The following is a 23695-nucleotide window of genomic DNA, read 5'->3' as shown; positions in this document are numbered from 1 at the left end:
CACTTTATACTATAAAACAACGTCCTCAATCGTCGTATCTGTTCGCTATTAATTCAAAAACTACTGCACTGGATTTTATGTGATTTACCAACGTCTTTTTATTCATTCTATTTAATTTAATTCGATATTAATTTTAAATCTTTACAATAATTTGTAATAAAAAAATATTAACAAAAGTAAATACTATTAACTTCATATTAAAAGCATATATCGTCGAAGTAAGCTCCATGAAAGCTTTCAATTTGTCTCGCATAAGCTTATTTGCGTTCGCTACGTACAAGCTTTAAGCTCGAGATTAAACCAAATATATCTCTACTATACATCGTCAAACATTTACATATGTAACTGATAAGAAAATGTTACCTTTGGTACTATATTATTTGCTTAACTTGTGATAATAAACATAATAGTATATCAAATTAAAATAAAGAGACGAGATAGAATTTGTTTAATATTTTATTTATATGTTTATGTAACATTTTTATGTAATTCATTTTTCTAAATTATCATACATTTTAAATAAATGAGTTTGTTATATATACCGTAGATTTAGTAGAGGTTTATCTCAATAAATAAATGAATGTATATGATGTTAGTCAAATGAACTATAAGCGAAATCACTTCATAGAGCTTAGACAGAAATAATACTTTCCTTAACTTTAACTATGACAGTGCAGAACTAGTCGGGCGATATAAATGCAGTTCCTTGGATAAAAATATTTTTATATAAGTTAGGACTAAACGCTAATTAAAGATCGCCTGGTTGATAGTAAAGTGACCCCAAAGCTGATGCTTTTCTCGCTCAACGAAGTTAAAGTTACACTGCCACATGGACAAATCTTTCTAAATTTGTTTTAACTTAACTTGTACTAAGCAACCAAAGAACCAATTAGACAAATGTTTAATGTTTAATCACAAAAGTATCAAATGAACACTTAAAACCTTTTGAATAAGTTAAAACGTTTTACATTATACGTAAATGTATAATTGATGAGTAATTTAGTTTCTTAAAGACATCTTTTGCATAAAAAATTGTTTATAAATATGTAACAGCAAATAGTAGTGAACTTGACAATTATCCATTGATCTACCACATTAAATTGAGGTAAAGAGAGCCGGAAATACATGTGCCGATGTGAAATACGAGGCTCAAGACCGAACGCAATGGAGACTCACTGTGGATTCCCTCAGCCCCATCTAGGGGTTATAAGACATTAAGTCAAGTAACGCTACAAGTTTTTTTAAGGAGGTTTCATCACGATGTTTACCTTCACCGTTCGAGCGAGTGTTAAATGCGCACACAGAAAGAAAGTTGTTGGTGCACAGCCGGGGTTGAACCCACGACCTCAGGGACGACAGTCACACGGTAATGCTACTAGGCCAACACTGCTCTTTGATAGAAATACTCTCGAATATAAGTGATCCCTATGCGTTGCTAATATACCAAAAAAATATGAACTCGTGCAGTTAGTGATAGGAGCAGGTTGACCTTGCGACGTATCAACCCCAACCTTGCGAATGATTTGTAGTGCTTCTTTAAATAATACTTTTGTACCTAAGACATAAGATCTTATGAAACAGATGGTAGAGCGTCCCAGTCATTATAATCTCAAGGGATGAGCCAGAATATACATGACTTCTTACTATATAAAGCTGGGGATCACAAAAGCCACGAGAGGTTTTTCTCATTGGAAAAATTACAACTAGTTAACACAAGCGATTTTTTTCCGAATACTGGGGGTTACCTTTTTTGAATTCACAAATCGAATGTTACTCACTGTTTTCTTTTGAATTTACTAGTTATAAGTGTTTCATACACTACTGCAAAAAAATACTTTTCTAAAACAAAAAAAAAATCAGTGATGCTACAACCTCCTTAGGTCTGGGCCTCAGATTTTAGAATTTGTTTCATGATTTGTCTTATAGACAAGTAGGTGATCAGCCACCTATGCTTGACGCACGCCGTTGACTTCTACGGCAAGCCTGGTTCGTCACGATGTTTTACTTCACCGTTCGAGTGAATGTTAAATGCGCACATATATAGTACGTATATACATAATCGAACAGTATCGTAAAGCCGTCCTGCACTCGTGAATAACCCTGTAGAGTCAGACCGAGCCTTAACATACTGATAAGCCGATATTGACGGTCCCATTTACCATTCAAACCCCTCTCCCCAACCCCCAGTGACGTCACCCTCGTCCTCTTTGTTACAACTTCGAGTTCCGGACTCTATTTCTGCCTCTCGAATATAATGAAAGTTTATTTCCCTGTTCAACTGAAGCTGTGACTCGTTCAAACATTCAAGTTCAGAATTGTTCTCCTTTATGTCATATTCCGATGACAGAGATAGCAATACTGATGGGGATTTAAAAGTTACTTGTACAGTACTAATTATATATCGGAACGTATGGACTAGGAAGGAACAATAGCAGGATTATTGTTAGATCTATTAGTATAGAGAAAAATAAATGGCAAATTGTTACAAATATCATTAACGCAAAGCTAGACATGATCACTCGAGTTGTTTTACATATTCATTAAACTCTTGAGGAAGGTTTCTATGGTGATAATTTTATTTATTGTATAAATGATCTTAATATAAAGGAAGTTGATGTGGTGGCAACACAAACTGTACACAGTTTTTCTGTCCACCAGGACATCGAACATATTTAAATCATTAACATATATACTAAGGCCAGTGACATACAAACTATAACATTATTACAATCAAACCATTAAAATTGCACGTAGAACGTCATAAACCAATTCAAACATTGACGCGCCTTAGATAGCCGATGCAAGAAACCTGTTCTTGTCGAGAATTCTCATTCGAATACAGCATGAGTTCTTATATTCGAATATGTGTTAAATGGCGATAATGTCAGATTAGCATAAATTAAATAATTTAAAAACGTACAATAAATAGTTAAATTTAGTACTTAGGTTTCTATTCTGGAAAAGCCAACAGTTTCTATGGGGTAGCATAGCTCAATATTTCATATATAGGTTGCTACCAAAAAGTTGGCTAAGTAAAAACTCATATTAAGGCGATATGAAGTTCACGGCGATGCTCGTAATAAACGATTAGAAAACTAACTTTGTTCTTAATAGAACAGAGGGAAAACGGGCAGGATGCTCACCTGATGTTAAGTGATACTGCCGCCCATAGACATCAGGTGCTCGAGTATTCGAATATTACGAATGTGGTTTTAATGAGAAAAAACCCTATTTTCTTCTTGTATATTCAAAAAGTACATTTTTCTTTACAACAAAATATTAAGCATAAAATACATCCACAGGCTTAAGGGGCGATCTAAAAGACCCTCTCAGATATCAGAAGGTAGGATCGCGTGTCGATTGACCATTAGGCACCGGAATCTAATGGTTCACGGCGCGTGCGCGTTTTTACACCACAATTATCCTAAACCTAATTAAAGTTGTCAAATCATTTAATATGTACATTGTACATAATGATACGCTATAATTCGATAATTATATACTCAATGGAAGTTTTCTGTCAGTTGTTCAGTTAAATAAATACAAGTCAGGGATTATAGAGAACCGTTATTTATATAAGACAATTAACTTATATATAAACCCTATTCTTAAAATCTGTCTGATTCTCTGTCACAGTAGTTTTCTAATATAATAAATCATGATTTAATTATTAGAAAAAAAAAATTATAATAATCTGTCTCTTTTCATCACGTCGTAAAATGACGAAAAAGTACTTTAGTTAAACAAGCAAACGAATTCGTTCGTAAAGAGCGTACCCATTCTAAAAAGGCCGGCATCGCACTCGCGATCGTTCTGGTATTGAATGTCCATGGGCATTAGGTGAGCCTCCTACCCGTCTGTTCTATAAACTAATAAACTAAGATGATACGCAGTCTCCGCCTATACGTATATTTGGTTAATATTTCGTAAGTTATTCCTGTTTCACGCGTTCATGTACGAGATACGAATTAATAAATAGCGCAGCCGCGTAGGCGTACTTCCGCAATGAAACGTGCCTTAGAGATAATACCAAGGAAATTCATATTACAAGAAAATTAAACCCTACTTTTTTCTCTAGGAAATATTTGGTAACAGTTTTATTATATTTAATGAAAACCGTAGCATATGTACGCGCTGAGCTGAAAGAATGTGTGTGTGTAGTTCTTTGCTATATGATTGCTGCCGAATGATTTATTCAATGTAAATTTGAATATTATGAATCGAGCAGTGTTGGCCTTGTGGTTTCAGCGTGCGACTCTCACGCATCTCATACCTGCTGTTTACTATTAGACTTTCTGTCTATGTGCGCATTTAACATAGGGAGCATTCAAGTATTACGTCGCGCAATTTTTGGAGAATCTTGACCCCCATGAAAGGCGCCGTAACGTTTCGTGATCGACCCCAGTGACTCTTTATACCTAAAAGGGAAAGGAAGGAGGAAACCGGATTTTCTTAGGCCCAAAAAGTCGACGGCGTGTGTCAAACGGAAGGTTGATCACCCACTTGCCTATTTTATTGACATTTGTCAATCATGAAACAGATACAGAGATATGACCCTAAACTTAAACCACCCAGACCAAAACTCAAATCGCATCAACCATGGAGAATGGTCCGAGGAGTTGATCGGATTAATATCTACAGCTGAATTTCATCATCGATGTCGAGGCAGAATACCAAAAAAAAACCATTCGTATCACCTCGACGTTCGTCGTTCCACAACTGAGCAGTTTAAGGCAGTTTTTGACGCGCACCAGCACTAAAGTCTTAAAAGAAAAGATCGTACCAGTTATTTAAAGGACATCAACGCACTTGCGAGCTTTCTGGCAACGGTAAGTGTCCATGGGCGACGGACAAGCACAAATATTTTATTAAAAACTCTAAACTCATTTACCGAAAATTTGTCCATAAACTTATGAGTGTGGAAAAAAATACTTTCGGGAGGCTAATTTCCATTTATCCTCTTTTCCATAAATCATAATCCATAAACAGATTCCAACGACGCGTGTCAAACTCCGAGTATATTTCACTTTTGTCGGCCTTACCTCGATATGTACCTACTTTAAGTGCTTAACGACATCGGACTACTTATATTTGGTCGTAAAAACCGATAGTCGTAACAGCCGATGACGTTGTTATCAAGTACTTAATAATTTTACCCGCCGGGAACTTTGATTTTGGTCAATATAAGCGGTATGTTGTTCTAAACGATGTCGTTGTATATAATGTATGTTAGCTGTATTACGAAAAAAAAATTAATTAACTGTTTCCCGTACGGTGAAGGATAGTCGGTAAAGGTCATGTCAGGTGAAAGATGAAAAGAAAGTGGACAGAAATTAGTTGTTAAAAGTCAACGTACATTAAAAAGTAATTTATATTCCCATAGAAAACCGCAACGAAACTAAAACATATCTACAAATAGCCGCGGGCAGTGTTCGCTCAAAAATGTTCACATTTTAAAAGCATTTCACCGGAAGTATGACAAACGCGCAACCGTTCAATAGTACTGCCTGCGTGTTGTTATGTGAAGTTACGTCATACTCAGCGTCCTCACGCTTTCTGCTGAAGTGAACTGAACATTAGTATTTGACAAAGTTTGACTTTACTACCAAGATGAAAATCTTTGAGCAAAAGTAATTGTATACATGCCTGGAAATTAGATGCATTATGATAGCTGTTAGCAAACAGCTACCTTATACCTTAATTTAATATTTTTACTCACGGTTGTCTGGAAAGATAAAACCGCTAGTTGCCCTCCATTTTATTTAATTATTTTAATTCTTCTGTATTTCTTGGAATGGAGTGTAAATAAATACAAATAAAAGATTTATTATAGCGCTATAGATTATCAGTAGTGTCCGCCGCATCGCCCGAAGACCGATCTTGAAGGTTCGCTGCCGTTTATTTAAGAATCGAAACTCTTTACTTGAAGGACCATAATAATTTTCAATATTTCTACAGGCAGTTGATTAACAAATCCACATAAAAACACTTGATTTGTCAATTTAACTATTGTAAGAATAATATTTAGTTCAATAGGAAACAAAACTGTAAGCTTTGTTTAAAGCGCCGTACCATTTGGTCTCAACGACCGGCTGGTGTTAAAGTATAATTATACCGGACTGCGTTCACAATGCCAGCATTGTGAACTTTGTTTTAATCAGGCTACGAGTTTTTTCGTTGTTTCACTATTACAATAGTGTTTTCCTGATTTGTGACCTAATTAAGGACTTTTAATTATTTTTTTATTAGAGTCGGATTCTCAACTGCCTTCCCGATGTTTAGTCGTACTATTGAGTATTTTATGAATCTCTTTTAGAAATGATTAAGGCCACAACTATAGCACTGATCAAGCCAATTCATAGTACGAAGGCTGCCTATGATTTTCAGCAGTACATAATATGAATCGTATATTATCATATAAATGCTGATGAATGCAGTAGCGGCAATAATTATGGTATTCCCTGAGCGGCCTACTACATGTATGTAAACCGTAGTGCATTTACAGCAGTCTACGCTCTACGAATCGCTACGGCGAACGGAGCGTAGCGCTTAAAACCTAATCGATTTCTTGTCTACATACATCATTTATAAAAGCATCTATTAATCAAGTACCGGTTGTCAGGAGGTTTCATCGGTTTCATCGGTTTCAGCTGGGCAAAAGGTCATCGCCCGCGTAACAAGGCCAGCGCGACCGGAGCGGTGACTGACATCGAATGTAGGAAATGCATGCTGCACCAACAACACGGCAAATAAATAAAAATGTATTGTGCTGTTCGTGCGAAGGTTTGAACGAAACGCAAGTATTCTAGAAACATCTTTTAACGCTATCGTATTAAACAATAGTTAAATTAAAAGTGTATAAAACATTGTAAATTAGCTACGAATATATCTGATTTATAGTCTGTTTTAAGGAAGTGTTGGGCAATAAAACCCAGTTTATGATAGAATACCTATTATATCTTTGCTAAATTGTTTAAGTAGCCCATAACTTTTAATAACTCACATTACTTAACAATTATTTGGCAAATAGGAAATTAAATAGATTTTCAAACACATAATTTTTACCTCAAAACTGTTAATACTATTAACTCAACGAAATATCATTTGGTATACTGTAGCCATTCTGAGAAGTAGGCTTTCAGGCGTCTAAAATATGCCCTTTGTCTATAAATGGGGCGAGCCTAACAAATGAGGGTACTAAGGAAAATGACTTACTCCATCATGTTACTACATTAAATTACGCTTTCATATCAACTAGAACATTTATCCAACTTTAGCAGACATTTGAAAATGTCCCAATGCTTCGCCAGTTTTATTATACTATATTATATGGTCTACTAACTACAAACACATATACAGAAACATGTTACTGGTGTATTTGAAGTGTACCTACCGAGTTCCTTTATTATTATTATTTTTTAGAAGGTTCCTAAGTTTTAAGTATAACCCAGGTTCTTCCAGTCATACGCTATGCACCTTTATAAAGCCAGGCGTGCAATTTTTTATTCAATTGTTTTAGGTTAGAATTGAGTTAATAATCCTTTTACTTTCTGTATGTCTTGATTACCACAAACATAATATTATTTATTCATGTAGGTATCGTAAAGTACATTGTGTCGAAATCAAAATGACTTTATTCATATAGGTAAACAAGTACACTTATGAACGTCAGAAAAGAAGTTAAATTCATTCTAAATTAAAATTTACTGTCAGTTTTAAAATCAAGAGTATAGACGAGAAGAACCGGCAATAAACTCCCCGTCACTGTTTTAAATTGCCGAGGATTAATAAATCCCGAATTGCATTACATAATTGTACGTAAAAGAAAATAACCTAATAGCGGTGTTAATGACTAACTTACAAACTCCAGTTAGGCATATTTACTAATTACTGTGAGTGAATTAATGAATAGCAAGGACCTAAGAGTGACTGATAGAGGGCTCGTTACTCGGTAAGTACTCTGCCATATTAAGTGCTTGCTACTCCAGCATCCCTTAACCTATCTAGCCCTTGAGTAGTTCACCTACACCATTATAACTGTATACAGTCTTACGCAGTCACCAATTTTATTTAGGTAATGTGGTCATGTAAAAATTAATGATGTTCAAATTACTAATAACAAAGTGTCGATGGATCTCTTTCCGCCAAAAGTACTGTGATAGTACACTTGTGAAAGAGAGGTGTACCAAAAACAACGGTTCGGTGGCTCTTGTTAGACAATTTTATCTTAAAATGATAAGCCCTACCACGCCTCGATTTATCCTTAAAACGAAGAAAGGCACACAATTGTCAATTAGTATGGGAACAATGAGAGAGAGGCAATATTTTATATATCAATTGATATATAAAATATTGCCTTTAAATAGTTAATAAGACAGCGCATAACTATATTCTATTAATAAAGTTGATAAAAACGTAATTAATTTCAAATGTGCCTTGAGTAACCGAAGCAAAAGAAAAAAAGTGAATGAAGTGACGATCGACGGAGCTAAAATATTATGTGTTACCCCTCATCAAAATTAATAAAATAAAACATGTATTAAGAACAAGAGGAAAGTAGTACTATATATTAATATAAAATGTAACGGACGAAACTTATTACATCTAGACCACTATTAAAACATTGATGCCTTTTATATGTCTAAACAAAATAAATAAATCAATGGCGGGACAACCCTTTTTGGGTCTGGGCCTCAGATTTCTGTTTCATGATCATTTGTCAATCTAAAAGGCAAGTAGGTGATCAGCCTCCTATGCTATAAGGCAAGCCGGTTTCCTCACGATGTTTTGCATCACCGTTCGACGGAATCTTAAATCCGCAAATAAAAAGACAGTGTAGGTGCCAGGGATCGAATCTACGACCTCATGAATGGGAGTCGCACGCTAAAGGCCAATATACACGTCTAAACACTGATAATTATAAATATTACTATATATATAGTTTTCTTTTTTTGTCATCTTATTGTTAATTGTGGCTTATAATTAGTAAAAAATCAAGTTTCACCTACATCTAATTAATGTTATAAAATGTACAGTAGTATAATAGCAGCAATTAATTATCTTCAATACTTTAATCAAAAGTTATAATTATTTCTATTGTCTTTGTATTTCGTTTCATAAATATACCATAATTTCACAGTGAAACAAGTAATTTAATGAAAATATGAAAGTTATAAAAAGAGGGATCACGTCTCGTTCATTGCGTTAATTAATTCTTTCGATCGAAGGCAGGAAATATTTTTTATTAAAAAAGAAGTTTTACGACTTTGAGGGATTTATTAATGAAGTTTAAGGTACCTCTCACTCTGATTACACAACCAGATTTATATAACAAATTACAAAGTTATAGTGCGTTGGAGTCTAGTTTAAGCGGTTCCTGTATTGATTTCCTATCAGAGTTTCCATACATCATCAGAGTTACGATATTGAAAATATATGGAACTTGGTTACTTCCTACGATGACGTCGAGAGTGTTATGTAACAGTGGCAATACCAGCTACACACATTTATCAATAACTAAAATTAGTATTGATTTAGAATAGGGGCTGATCTATAAAGATATTTTCCTTATGATCTTTGTTACAAATCTACAATTTATACATGATACATTCATTCTATTTCAGTTATCCTTAACGAATTAAAGAAATAATGGACTATTGGGACTAGCTTATAAAGACCCTACTTATTATTCCTCCGACTAACAGTAGGAATACGGAAAATAATAATAATTGTAGTAACAAAATAAATGCTGATAAACTATAAGGCTTACTTAATTACACGTTTCAAGTTTCTAATTAACAATTCTTTTTGCCGTGTTTCCGACGACGGTGTTTGGCGTTTAGAAATAACTTTATAACATCCATAACGATGCCAACATCGCCCAAATCATAAAATGCAACTGGCTCAATTGGTTGGGACATGTGTAATGAGAGAAAACCCGGTAGGCCGAGGACGCGTTGGTGGCATGGAGTTATCAGGGACCTCGTAACAATAGGTGTTCGAAGTTGGACGCTAGAAGCACGAAATAGATTGTGATGGCAAAATATACTTAAGGAGGCTAAGGCCCACAAGGAGCTGTACCCATTGATTATGATTCACAGAATAATAAAGTTATAGAAAAATAAATATACCTTAGTAAAAAATACTTTATGAAATCGACGTCAAAATTATGAACAACACCAAAAGAACTGTAAACAAAACACATTAAACGAGATACAACGTAGATAACAGTGAAATACTCTAAATGTAAAAAAATTCATTCATTCCATTCTTATCGTAGAACAAGTTGAAGTAACTCATATAAAGCGGTAAGGCGATTATACACTCAAGATTTTCCTACTAACAGAGTTAAACCTTAAAGCTTTGAAAGTTATTAACGAAACGGCACAATTTCCTGCCTCACAGCGCGGAAGCTTCTATTATTTAGCGAAAGCTTACAAGCTGCACTGACGTAACTTTCAAAAGCTTCCATAGGCGTTATTTTATAAAATGCTACGATGATCAACCGTGGAAGGTTTTCGTGCTGGTTGGTCCCGTATTGCTAATATTACATCTATTATTAATTATATCATTCATTAAAATCTGTTTAATAAAAACTGTTTTTGGGACACAATTATTTTAATGAGCGTTTGCTACCGATTTTTTTGTATTTTTAAATGAGGCTTTGGCTTATTATATCGACTTTACTTTATTATTGTACTGACATGTACTTTCTAAGATTTTATTATTTGCATCAGAATTTTACACCGATTAATATAAAACCTTCTTACTACGTCGTAGCTCTCGTAGCCATAGTCACATTTGCATACAACAAAATATAGTAACAATTGCCTTTGGGATGCAAAATATGCTATTAAAATTTCTTACCTTTTAAGTAACGTCTTAAGGAATACTAAAACAGGACATAACAGCGCTGCATGAATAAACACGGTAGTTCGTGCAAAGACCCGTCTTAAGATATTACAGGACACGCAATGCACTTTTCATGCTGCCCTACTACATTGTTAAAACTCTTGTAAAGTAATTGGAACAGAAACTCGTTTCGAATATGGAATGTTATGGAATGAGGGCAGGCAACTTAAAATGTCATTTCCATTCCTGTTAATAACAACGGAAAATGCATATGATGTCGCAATGTTTAAGTTTTAAGATAGAAAAGCCGAGTTGCACGTCATCTCGTAGATAATAAAAAATTTCTACCTACAGACCATGAAGTATTCACACCTAAGCTTTGAATTCAATTGATAAATTTTACGCCTTGAAAAGCATAGACTTTTATGTAAGCTGTTAAACTATTTATTCTTTTAAATATATTTTTTTAATGTGTTTACAATTTCGGCATCTTTCTATTTTCAGTTTGGTTACCCATACATTGGTATTTAAGGACACTTGTATATATATAGACTATTTGTGATGTGTCGTCATGTATCCTTATAGGTAAATAAATATGTATAATTCTATATTACATTGCATTCCTTTAAATTGAAAAAACGAACGCAAAACGAGACACATTTGAGCAATTACATATAACGAGTGCTCGGAGTCCACGCGAGAATATTTTATCAAACCAATTCAGAATTTCTCCGAACGGAAATCAACTTCCATTTTATTCATAACGACACCGTAAATATCAATTTAACTTTATCTGATTTCAACTGACTACTCTAAATTACACTGTCTACTTATGAAATATTTTAATGGGAAAATATCTCAAAAATGTACAAAATATAATTTTTTCCCTTGGGAATCGGATATAAACATATCAATTTCTATTTTTTTTACATTGCACGAATACATTTCTGCGGTAGTGTCATCATTTAATTGGAAAACAAATTGTTAGTAGTTAAAGGTTGTATATAAGTTAGTTCTATATAATATAATTATTGTTTTGCATGTATGCTGTAAACCACGTGGGATCATGAGACTATCATGCCATGTTATCGCTAGGACACGATCACGACAGCTCTATTTAGGACTATACTAGCTATCTATCTTCTAGATGTCTATTTAAGAATATTTCAGGATCAGCCAGCGATTTCCATGACAAAAGTCGAAATTTACTCGCAAACATTCTAAAAGCACGTCCTTTGACTGGCGGCCTATACTGGCTCATATACAAAAACAGTTGGCAGGCAAAAAGCATAACGGTAAGCAAGCGGTATGGAATCCTGCCAGACGTATTACCGAGCACTTTGATTACAATTGTACTTGCCAGCTTCAAAAAGGATGTTTTAGTTTTAACAAGTTTAAGGATGGTTTAGTTAGCACTTGTTTTTAAAATAGTAAAAATATGAAGATTAGAACCTGTATATTATGAATCACAATACCATCACGTTTTATATAAGCATGAAATTCGGACAGAAACTTTTCCCTGTTATGTATTTACCTGAAAGCAAACTTATTCAGTTTAATAATTTTATCATTGTTGTTTTGAAATTAAGATTATGTGTGCTTTATCGCTTACACGCAGCTACTTGTACAGCTATGTTTATATATCATGTATTTTTAAATACATCAAACATGTAAATGATATTTCGAAAAAGCTGTATATAATTCAGACTTCAATATTGTTTATACTGAAATATCCCAGATGACATAAATGTATATAAAAACAAAAAATCCCTACGGATTAACCGTGATAAGCTGGGGTGGGACATGTCGTGATAATATACAGCGGCGGCGTCTAAATTTAATACTCTGTATAAATAAACGAGGCGTTGGTACTGATGGCGGTTTTATACAGAACCTGTTCCGTTATTTCATTCGCGGGCTGGCATTTCAACAAATATGTGCAAAAATCTCCATAACCATACTTATGTTTACTATTAAAGGTGTATAATATAAAATAAATAAATCAATCAGTGGCGCTACAACCTTTTTAGGTCTGGGCCGCAGATTTCTGTATCTGTTTCATGGTCGATTGTCTATCTAATGGGCAAGGTGATCAAGGCCGTCTACTTTTTGGGTCTAGGGCAAGCCGTTTTCCTTCACCGTTCGAGCAAATGTTAAATGCGCAGATAGGAAGAAATTCAGCCTTGAAAAATAAGAATATATATTATGCCATACTTTTAAAGTTTGTTCCGTATCTGTCAGTTATTAATAAATTAAAGAATGGAATTTCGTAGTGTACGGTTCCTGGGTTATCGGGGTGGTTTAGGAGATATAATAGAAGACTTTACGTCCAACAATAGAATATATGCGAAATAATGAAATGTTATGTAACTGTTAAAGAGAGTGCCTACGTCTGGCTATACTCTCGGGGCGTAACTCCGACGATTTAGGAAATCACGTTTATAAAACTAAGAAAGCCTAAGTGAGAAAAATGTACAGCCTCGGCTTGTACACATAGTATAAGAGACCTTTTTTAAAAAGTTTAAACTCAGACACTTAGTTATAAAAACTTATACACTAACACAGAGTATTAACACCGTTTTATCAAAAACAATTCGGTTCTATGAATCATAATATAAATAACAACAGAAGAACACGCATATATATTTAACTAAGCAATGTAATGGAGAGTGTCAGAGTTGTTCGGACTAATATCTGCAACTGAGTTTCATTATCGGACATCAAGGCAGAATACATAATACCATCCGTATCGCCTCAACGTGCGTCGTTATTCAACTGAGCGTTTTTTAAGGCATTTTTCGACTATGTGAAACCAGCTGCCCACTGAAGTATTTCCGAACCAATTCAGAACCTTCAAGATAAAAGCGTACCAATTCTTGAAAGGCTGGCAACGCATTTGCGAGCCTTCTGCCAGTGTGAGTGTCCATGGACAGCGGTATCACTTAACATCAGATGAGCCACCTGCCCGTTTGCCTCCTATTACATAAAAATGATTTGGTTTAAGGCAATCAAAAAGAAATAAATAATAAAACAAGTAACATTGCTTATAGTATATAAACGTAACCATAAAAACAGGTCATGCCTTCTACATATCAAAATATCATGCGCAAAGTAAAATTCAAAGCACAAATTCACAACATGAAAGACATATAGCGAACACTCTAGTCGCACTCAAAGCGGCCACTCATGCCACCGGCCAATCTACTCGCCCCTGCAAACTTCACGCTTGGAAAAAGCAGATGCCGCAAGCCATATTATAATTTAAATCCACGAGTCACGACCTAGAAGTAGCTTCCGTGATACTTTGGACTATTATGACAGCATTTATTTATGACATAAATGCTGTCATACTACGCTTTCGCTCGCTGACCACGATCCGCACTCAAGAGAATGATTTGTGTAATGTAATAAAACTACATTTATATATTAGACAAAATTATATATTTAAAGAAATAATTATATCTCTTTTAAATTGTAAATTATCTGTCATATATCAAATCTGACGTCTAATTTAATTGTAATATTCAGAGTTTGGTAGTGTGTGGAAAAAGCAGCTAGATTTGGTTTGTCACTTGAATTTTGGTTGAAACATTTTCGGTTTTTCATTAGGAATTATATTAAACTTTTATAAAATAATAAACTGTTGTTATGTGTATATTGTATGTGTATATTAAATGTTAATTTCAGGTAATTGATTAATTATTCATTACTTTATTTGTCACGTATCTTCTATATAGTTATTGATTAAATATTAGTCTTAAGATTATTTGTTTGAAAACTAAAGTTTAGAATCTATAGCAACACATTTGTGTTTCATTTATTGTATATATGTTACCAGATACAACACTTTTTCAGCGCCGAAATCGACACCTCGATTCGATTTATCTATGGATGGAGGATCCACAAAAAAATACGTCAAATTGTAAACCATCTTTTTTGGATTTTAATGATTAATGATTTTTTATTAGTATTCTTATAGATTGATCTAACAATAACTTTACAATACATAATAGCCAACTGAACTTTATTCAAACACAAACATAACACGTAAGATAGAACACTGTTAACAGTTATTATTATATAAAAACAATAATAATTCTTGATCATGATCTAAGTATAAAACAGATCTAATCAAAAATACATAAAGTAATATCTGATAACTTTCACTAAAACGCTACTTATCAAAGGATCATTTAACATTATTGGCACGAGCTCGTGTTTCGAGATCCACATGGCTCTATCACAATTACACTTACCCTTACCAAAATTTTAAACTGACCTACACACGAATAAGATCTCTATACCGCATTAATACAGTTGAAATTCCCTCACTCCACTTACACTGCGGATTTTATGCGACAATCTAAAATAAACCTTCTATAGGTGAATATAAATATGAAATTTCATTAAAGGGACGGGATCACGATTACAATTTTGCGAGGAAATAAAGGTTCGTTGACCTCATCTCCTGAAAGTGTTACGCTTCAGCGGATAACGGATCCGATGTTTTATTGTTTTAGTGCGCAAAGTGTAAGGTCTGGATTATTTTGAGTATTGGCGTTGCTTACACTATGGTTATATGGTTTTATGATATTTTCAGTTAAAAAGAGGATCTGAACCAGAGTTTTCCAATCTTACTAAAATTCTTGTCCCCTCTTCCATTCAACATACTTAATTTTTTTTTTTAATTTAAACATAAATGGTATCTGTCATAATTTTCCTTTTTTCAAATTCATAATCATTTATTCATATAGGTAACATAATGTACACTTATGAACGTCAAAAACCAAATACATAATAAACGCTTTTAATTTTACTGCCAGATCTCAAATCAAGGGCATAGAACGGAATAGAAGAACAGGCAATAAACTCTTTTACGGGATTACAGGCCAAGTTTACAGGTTTTAGGAACAAATTACTAGGAAATATTTAACTAGACACAGTAACTAAAACATATCAAGCGTACCAAGATTTGGTGTTAACCGTGACGTAGTGGTCAACCCAGAAACGATAATTATGGGTAGCTTAGACCTTATATATTAAAAGCTTTATTTACAACTTCAATGCGTTTCATGATAATATATTACAATATTACCATACATTTAAAAATACTTAAGAAATCCGATTAAGTGGTAATTTATCACCCATGACTTCAATCTCTAATGCAGTAAAACAAACGAAATGCTTTCAATACCTAACATAAAAAGCTAAATAGGAAAAAAGAAAATTTATACAACCTCAATCTTTCCACACAATCAAAGCCGCGTAACCCTGGTCCCTACTAAACAATAAATAATCCGTAAGATCGTCATTTTTACCAATAAAGAAGAAATATTTTTGTGTGAAATTTTTGCCTTTAGTTAAAAGTTTAAGGATTTTTTTTTAAACTTCGTAAACATTAAAGAAATAATTATTAGGGCTGCAGCATCCTTATCGCTAACAAGCGATCTCTTTCAGACGACAGATTCTAGTAAAGAAAAAAATTAAAAGAAGAAATGAATAGAAAAACTAAAAGCTAATCTAACGAATTGCAGCAGTGTTGGCCTAGTGGCTTCAGCGTCCAACTATAATCCCTGAGGCCGTAGGTTTGATCCCGGCTGTGCCAATGGATTTTCTTTTTATGTGCGCATTTAACATTAGCTCGAAAGGTAAAGGAAAACATCGTGAGTAAACCAGCTTGCCTTAGACCCAAAAAGTCGACGGCGTGCGTCAGGCACAGAAGGCTGATCACCTGATTAGTTTAACAAATGATCATTGAACAGATACATAAATCTGAGGCCAAAACCTAAAAAATGTTGTAGCGCCATTGATATATTTATTATTAATCTAACTAATTAAAATGCAATACAAAAGAAAAAAGATAATACATAAAGTAAAAAAAGAGACGATTGAGCAGAATTGGATATGGTCAGGAAGTGTTTACGTAGAAGACTTTAATATTCTTGATAAAAAGCTCACTCACCAATGCAAATCAAGAATCTGTAATAAAAATACATAAAATTAATATTAGTGCTAAATTATATAAAATTTATCATATACTAGAGATACTAAAAAATGTAATATATAAATTACATCATAATCGTCACGAGACACGGTTGGACGCAAAACGTGTGTTAGATTCTCCCATTTTTTTATTATATTAGATACATTTAGTGAAACCTCAAGCGTATATATGCACTTGTAACAGAAAAGCAATTTTGAGTGCATTTTAAAACTCCGTAAACAACAGTACTATCACGTAACAGTATTGGCTTGTTAACATACAATGCACGTACTAGGAACTAGAAAAGGAAAATAACCATAAAACTACACGATCCGCCTTCAGAGTAGAGCTTGCAACCAATTGAAACCAATAATACTAATTATACTGAATTTATTAAAAAAACAATACAAACTTTAATATATAAATGAAGCAAAAAAAATATGAATTGGTCTTAATTTATAGAGCTGCTTGCGTGAGCTCTAAGGGACCGATTGGTAAGCAGCGGTGCGAGATCGACGACAGCTGTCTAGTCACTTTGACAGTTTAAGCTGTTCGGTCTCTAAGTGCGATGTCTTTTAAGAGATTCAAAACAGTTAAAAGTATACTAAACAAAATGAACTTAATTATAAATTAACCATGTATAAACGTGCTCATAAAAGTGTATCGCAGAAAAAACATCGAAAATATTTACACGAAAGAACGGCTTTTCATTCAAAATGGTAATTGGTACATCACAGTAATAACATTAATGCATCAGCGAGCAGACATCAACACAAACAACGATATGTTGAGATTAATTAATGCACAAAGGGAGCGGGCAAGTCTAGCCATTCAATTAATTGGTTCTTTGTCCACGCGCACTATCACCACAAAACCATGTTCGACCTACCATCACTAGGTGGCGGTTAAAAAAATCGTTATACAAGTGACATACACGTAAGTTTTCCCGTTTAAATCATTTAATCCCTTAAACAATCTTGAACTATACAGAAAAGTTTGAATTCAGCATTTCGTCGTAGTAGTTTTTCCACAGATAATAACGGTTACTGTCTCTGGTATTTTGTAACTGCCAAAATGATGATCGTGTAACCAATTACAAAAATCTCAATACTAGAGATCGCTATCATCACAGTTATACAGTTCTGGCATTGATATAATTCCACTATAATAATTTATTGTCTCGCACCGTCTTTAATAATACCCAAAGTTATTCAAGATCATGTTCCCTACTTTGTACAAATCTTAAGCTTTCCGCAGTCTGAGTGCTTGGAAACTAAGCAAAGTAATACGATTTTAAATAGACATCGATTCGGTAGACATTTTTATATATAATACAATATAAACATTAAGAAAAACACTTTTTGAACGGATTGAAGCTATGTATTTATATATTATATTATTAAAAACTTATAATTATTTAATTAATTCTAAATTTTAACGCTTAACGCTTTTCAGCGTGCGTGGTCACGGTTTAATGGATAAGTTTTTAATAATAATACATAGCTTCAATCCGTTGAAAAAGTGTTTTTCTTAATGTGTAACAGCTATGTCAACAAAAGACAATACAATATAAACATATTTATAAAACCGATTAACTACGCTTCATGAAAGTGACGCGGGCGATACATATATAGAAATCTTATTCACATAATCTATCGACGAAACGATATTGGGATAACTAAATGATGTAATAATCAAATTCGAATTTAATCCTTTGAGACGAGAGAAATCCCTCGATCTAAATCAGATCGATCGACTCGATCCACAAAATTAATTCCGTTGAAAGTTTCTATCTGACGTCACTGACGGCATACATACCGGGGGCATCATCAGGCACTATGGAGCATTCCGGGACGGGACTACAGTAAATTACATTCTCCGATTTTCAAACTTAAGGAACTCGCATCAATTATTTCTACACTAATAAAGAGGTGGACTTTCTGAGTTCTGACTGCAAATTATTCACACATACATGACTTGTGGCTAAACTTGTGATAAATATAAATTTTTTTCATTAATTAAACGCAATAATTCGACAAACATATTTAAAATTAATCAAATTTGTTGAGTAATCCATAATATTTTAACATTTGTTTGTTGCTTTTTTGTTTAGCATGGGTTATGCTAGACGCATTTAAAATTTGATTACCTTCTTACCAATTATATTTTTTAGTTACGCCCTCAATTTTATAATTTTCCTAGTGAGTTTGTGTATATTGTGATCTATTTTTAAAGAAATATTCGTAGTATATGAGAGCAGTGTTGGCCTAGTGGCTTCAGCATGCGACTCTTATCCCTGAAGTCGTATTTTCGATCCCCGGCTGTGCACCAATAGACTTTCATTTACTTTACATTAACGCTTTACCTTTGTATTAAAAGCTAGTCTTGCTTATATATTTTAGAATCCTTTGAAGGTAGCATAGAATTTACTTTTACAGGGATTCATTAGAACAATGTACGTAAATAGAACGGCGTAGGTGGCAATTACGAGTAAAATCAATTGTATAAATATATAAATTTCTGAAAAACGCTTAGTTGTGGAACGACGGACGTCGAAGTGATACGGATGGTAATTTGTAATGTGTCAAAGTCAAAAACCATTATTCATATAGGTAATACAATGTACACTTATGAACGTCAAAAAAAGAAATACCTATACAGTAAATGCTTCTAATTTTACATTTACTGCCAGTTTTCAAATCAAGGGCGTAGAACGGAAGAGAAGTACTGGCGAGAAGTCTCCGCCACTCTTTTTAATACATAAGTTTTTTTGTCTGACCCTCATTAAAAGAGACTAAGTAAACGAACAAAGTTGCTAGATTACAAAAATCCCAAAGGATGAAGTGTAAAATCTAAAGGAGCACGCTTCGAATATAACTACTGAATTTATACTTAGCAAAACTAATGCATTTGCGATGAATAAGATTTTATCTGTATACAACGCTTCGGACTACTGTGGTGGCGAGATGAAAGGATCCAGTATCAGATCACGATAGCATTCATATATTCCGGTATTGACTATTATTTATTGAGATAAACACATTAACAATATTCGTATTTGCCTTTGTAATGTTTTAGATAAATTGTATGATTTTCTTTTGTGGCAAGTTGCTCCACAATGCACTGCGAGAAAGTTTCATTATCTCTCATGATCGATGGCTTAGATTCAAAGTGGAAACTGCGGGTGTTAAGGCTACAAAGCGCTTAGACTAACTCCCGTACGTCAAAAATATTTCAGATTTTACATTGTGATCCTACTACCTCTTAGGAGATATACGAATCTCATACATCACATCACAATAAATTAATTTAAATACTGAATATAAAAATCTTAGTAACATATTATATTTCATCCTTGTCTTTTTCATGTGTATTTATTGAAGTGAAACTTCTTTATCGGGGTTGGAAAAAAAATTACCGTCACATTTTTCGGTTACCATGGTTACGTGCCATATTTTTCTTGTCCCTATCACGGATTCAAAGCCATTGCTAACAAAAATATATAACAACGATAGCAATGATAGTAATAATTCTATTACAATTAATGAAATGCTGTAATAATTTTAGTAGTAATGAAGTAAAATGAAATAATTGTATTATTTGCATTCATGTCTATGATAATAAACGCCTTTTGTAAAACTTTATCTAATTTAACTTTACCCAATTTCTGTAAAGTTGCATATAGTAGATCAATTTCTGAAAAATAAGGTCATAAACAAGTTTCACTTCTTACGTTTGCTTAGTTTTGTCTAAGTAATTTGATGTCATACGTAGTTTTGCATCTTTTGCTCAACTCATAATTATTTTTTTTCTCAGTGTTTGCCAGGAAGAGATCTCATTTATATTTAAATATTTTAATTGTCCTGTATTACTGGAACGAAGTGTAAATAGATATATATTAAGAATAAAGAAATAAATGATTTGTTGATATATTTTTCTTAGTTATCAAACGCCTCATTCATAAATATATATTAGAAAATTTTCTCAAAGCATTGAGAAACCATTTTAATTAATCCGAATTCATTACTCGTTCATCGAAAGCATGTCCGCCTGCCGTGACGGCATGCCGTATCTATTACGAGCGTATTAAGACGATTTCCAGAATTATCATAAGTTGTTTCAATAAATTCATTTGGTATGTGCTGGTAGCAACAGTTGTTTTTTAACTAAATACCCTAAATATTACTTATTACAGTGTACATTTATAAAGATTCAACTGCATGAATTAGATTTGTTTTTCAATTCATTTATTACAATTATTATTATTATTAATGCTATAGATCTGGAAAGATACATATAAAAGAACATTTATAAAAGAAAACATATACGATTTTCTTAATAACAAAAACCAATCTTAGTCAGGAATGTTAGGACATTTAAAACCTTACTGACCCTAAACTAATATAAATATGTTTAATAAAGTATTTTTGCTGAACACACATCATCTCTCGTTGTTCGCAGTTCCTGCCGTGCACCACAACTATATGCAACCAGCTGCCCACTGAAGTATTTTAAGTCGAACTAATTCGACGTAGGATCCTTCGAGAAAAAAGCGTGTCAATTCTAAAAAGGTCGGCAACGTACTTGTAACGTAACGGCGAGCCCCCCGAGGTATTTCTTATCATCAGATGAGCCTTATGCCCATTTGTGTTTGTTCAATATAAATACAAAACACAAATATTCTTTAAAATTGGTGAAGTCATATTGTCTTGTATAATTTTATCCATACACGTTGTTTTAGAGCTTATAAATAAATAAATAAAAATCTTTAATATAGTTTCTTAAATAAATACAAAATACTTCAATATTTTCCATTCTATCAAGCAATACGATCAATCATCGTGAGTCCCTAAAAGCGTGTCATCGACTGTGTCCCTCCCCACTAGGGGATATTAAACTTCGCGTTTGAATGTTTGAAATATAACAAATAAATATAATATTTGATGGATACATTAGTCAAGAAAATTTTATAAAACACCATGTTTTTTTATATATAATATTCAGGCTGATTTAGGCTTAGTTGGAATAAAATAAATGACTAATATAACTGTGCTATGGACCAAATGCGGTTGCTCTGCTATATATTTCGTGTATTATGGCAAGATATTTTGCGATATCTTCTACGAAAAATGTCATACAGTCATTTTAATAAAACTATAATAAATTATGCAGCTCATAACCAGGAATTAAATTATTTATTGGATAAATGCGGCCGGGGGATAACATGTTACAATATTTTTGTAAATGGCGTAACATATGAAAAGCTCATAATGTAAAATGACGATACCATTACAGGTTTCGCTTCACTGTGATTGGTCAAAAACGTCTCAGGACGTGTATTTCTTCAAACCACAATAACTCAGAAGAAATGAAAACTCTGGTTAATTTGATTTCGTTCATCGCATCGTTTATGAGTGTTAAATATTAATGTAATGTAAAACGCATAACAAAGAAAATATTGACTGTGATATTGTCTTGCGTGTAATGTTATTATCGTTAAAGAATAATTATCAACTACAATAGCACGAGATATGAATATTTAAAATTCAAAATCAATTCAAATATACATATGTTATATATATATATATATATATACATAACATATATACGTAATTACAAAACACATTTATTGTTTCAAAATTACAACGACAAAAACTGCTTAGTAATGCTATAATTATATACTTTTAAATTAATTATGGTTTAAACATAAATAAAATGAACTGTACTAAACCACAAAAAACCACTTAAGGGTTTAAACTTGGACTATGTAGTCTCTGTTTATGTTTGTATGTACAAATATGATTTGTCCTTAACGTTCCGTTGAATTAAATAACCGATTAAACCAAAGGTACCAAAATCGTACAATTATAAATAAGTTAAATATTTCTCGAAATTAAAATACCCAGAAAGTAATTGTAATGCCTGTAGGATTACATCTAGAAAGATTTAATCTAATTTCAAGACTTGACAAAGCGTATTTTCTTGTTGTCGTTTGACGTATTGGACAGTGGATACCATATCCTGAAATACAAATACAAATTCCAATGTGAATCAATCTCGTGGCTTATTTTTCTACAGGATTAAATAACAGATACACAAAGATCATTTCTAACAGGCAAGTAGGTGGTCCGCCTCCTGTACCTGAAACTCTCTGTCGTCGTTTTGGGTCTAAGGCAAGCCGGCTTCCTCACGATGTTTTCCTTCACTGCTCGAGCAAACGTTACATTCACACATAGACAGAAAGTCTATTGGTGCACAGCCGGGGATCGAACCTACGACCTTAGGGACGAGAGTCGCACGCTAAAGCCACTAGGCTAATACTGCTAAAAATTTGAAAATATATCCTTCATAATTTTTAGCTAAAATAGGTCCCCTCAGTTGCTTGTCTCCCGTGATTGGTTTTGCCTTATGATTGATCGTCTAAGCTCAATAATTTTTTACCCGCTTAATTACACTGGCCAAATTTTGACAACCGTGTTATAAACAAGATTTTCAAAGTCATTATGCTTAGAAAGTTAGAATAGGAATTGTGAGAAACAAAACACAATGTTCTGTATAGGCTAATTAGTTATTAACACACTATTTATTAGTTACAGTTCGAGCGGAGAAACATGCGTATTTAGATATATTATATAGCTTTCGCTTTTACACGATGCAACTATGAATGCAATAATTATGAAGCCCGTTGATTTCTAATCTTTAGTACATTAGATAGTTTAGTTTTTGATGTGTTATATCAATTTTTATTTTTCTTCCTAATGTCCTAACTTCCTTTGAAAATTATCAATTGTAGCAATAACACTAGTATTTACTCAATCAGTAAAGGGCGTTTCCTTGACGGACATATTTCTTTTTGATTTG

At 33.3% G+C, this 23695-nt stretch overlaps 1 protein-coding gene across 8 annotated transcripts in view; it reads right to left on the bottom strand.

The window, feature by feature from the left end:
• LOC123713134 (stress-activated protein kinase JNK) overlaps window positions 1-23695 on the bottom strand; it is a 74258-nt gene that overhangs the window by 28788 nt on the left and 21775 nt on the right. For 4 of the 8 annotated variants that reach the window (XM_045666654.1, XM_045666659.1, XM_045666656.1 and 1 more), the window contains exon 3: window positions 16814-16830. The exons of the other annotated variants lie outside the window; for them this stretch is intronic. The gene's annotated coding sequence lies outside the window, so the exon portion shown is untranslated. The remainder of the gene's footprint in view (window positions 1-16813; window positions 16831-23695) is intronic. 8 annotated transcript variants of the gene reach the window in all.

The sequence above is a fragment of the Pieris brassicae genome, chromosome 8 (assembly GCF_905147105.1).
Source record: "Pieris brassicae chromosome 8, ilPieBrab1.1, whole genome shotgun sequence".
Classification (NCBI taxonomy): Eukaryota; Metazoa; Arthropoda; class Insecta; order Lepidoptera; family Pieridae; genus Pieris; species Pieris brassicae.
This window is presented reverse-complemented; position numbering and strand designations above follow the sequence as displayed.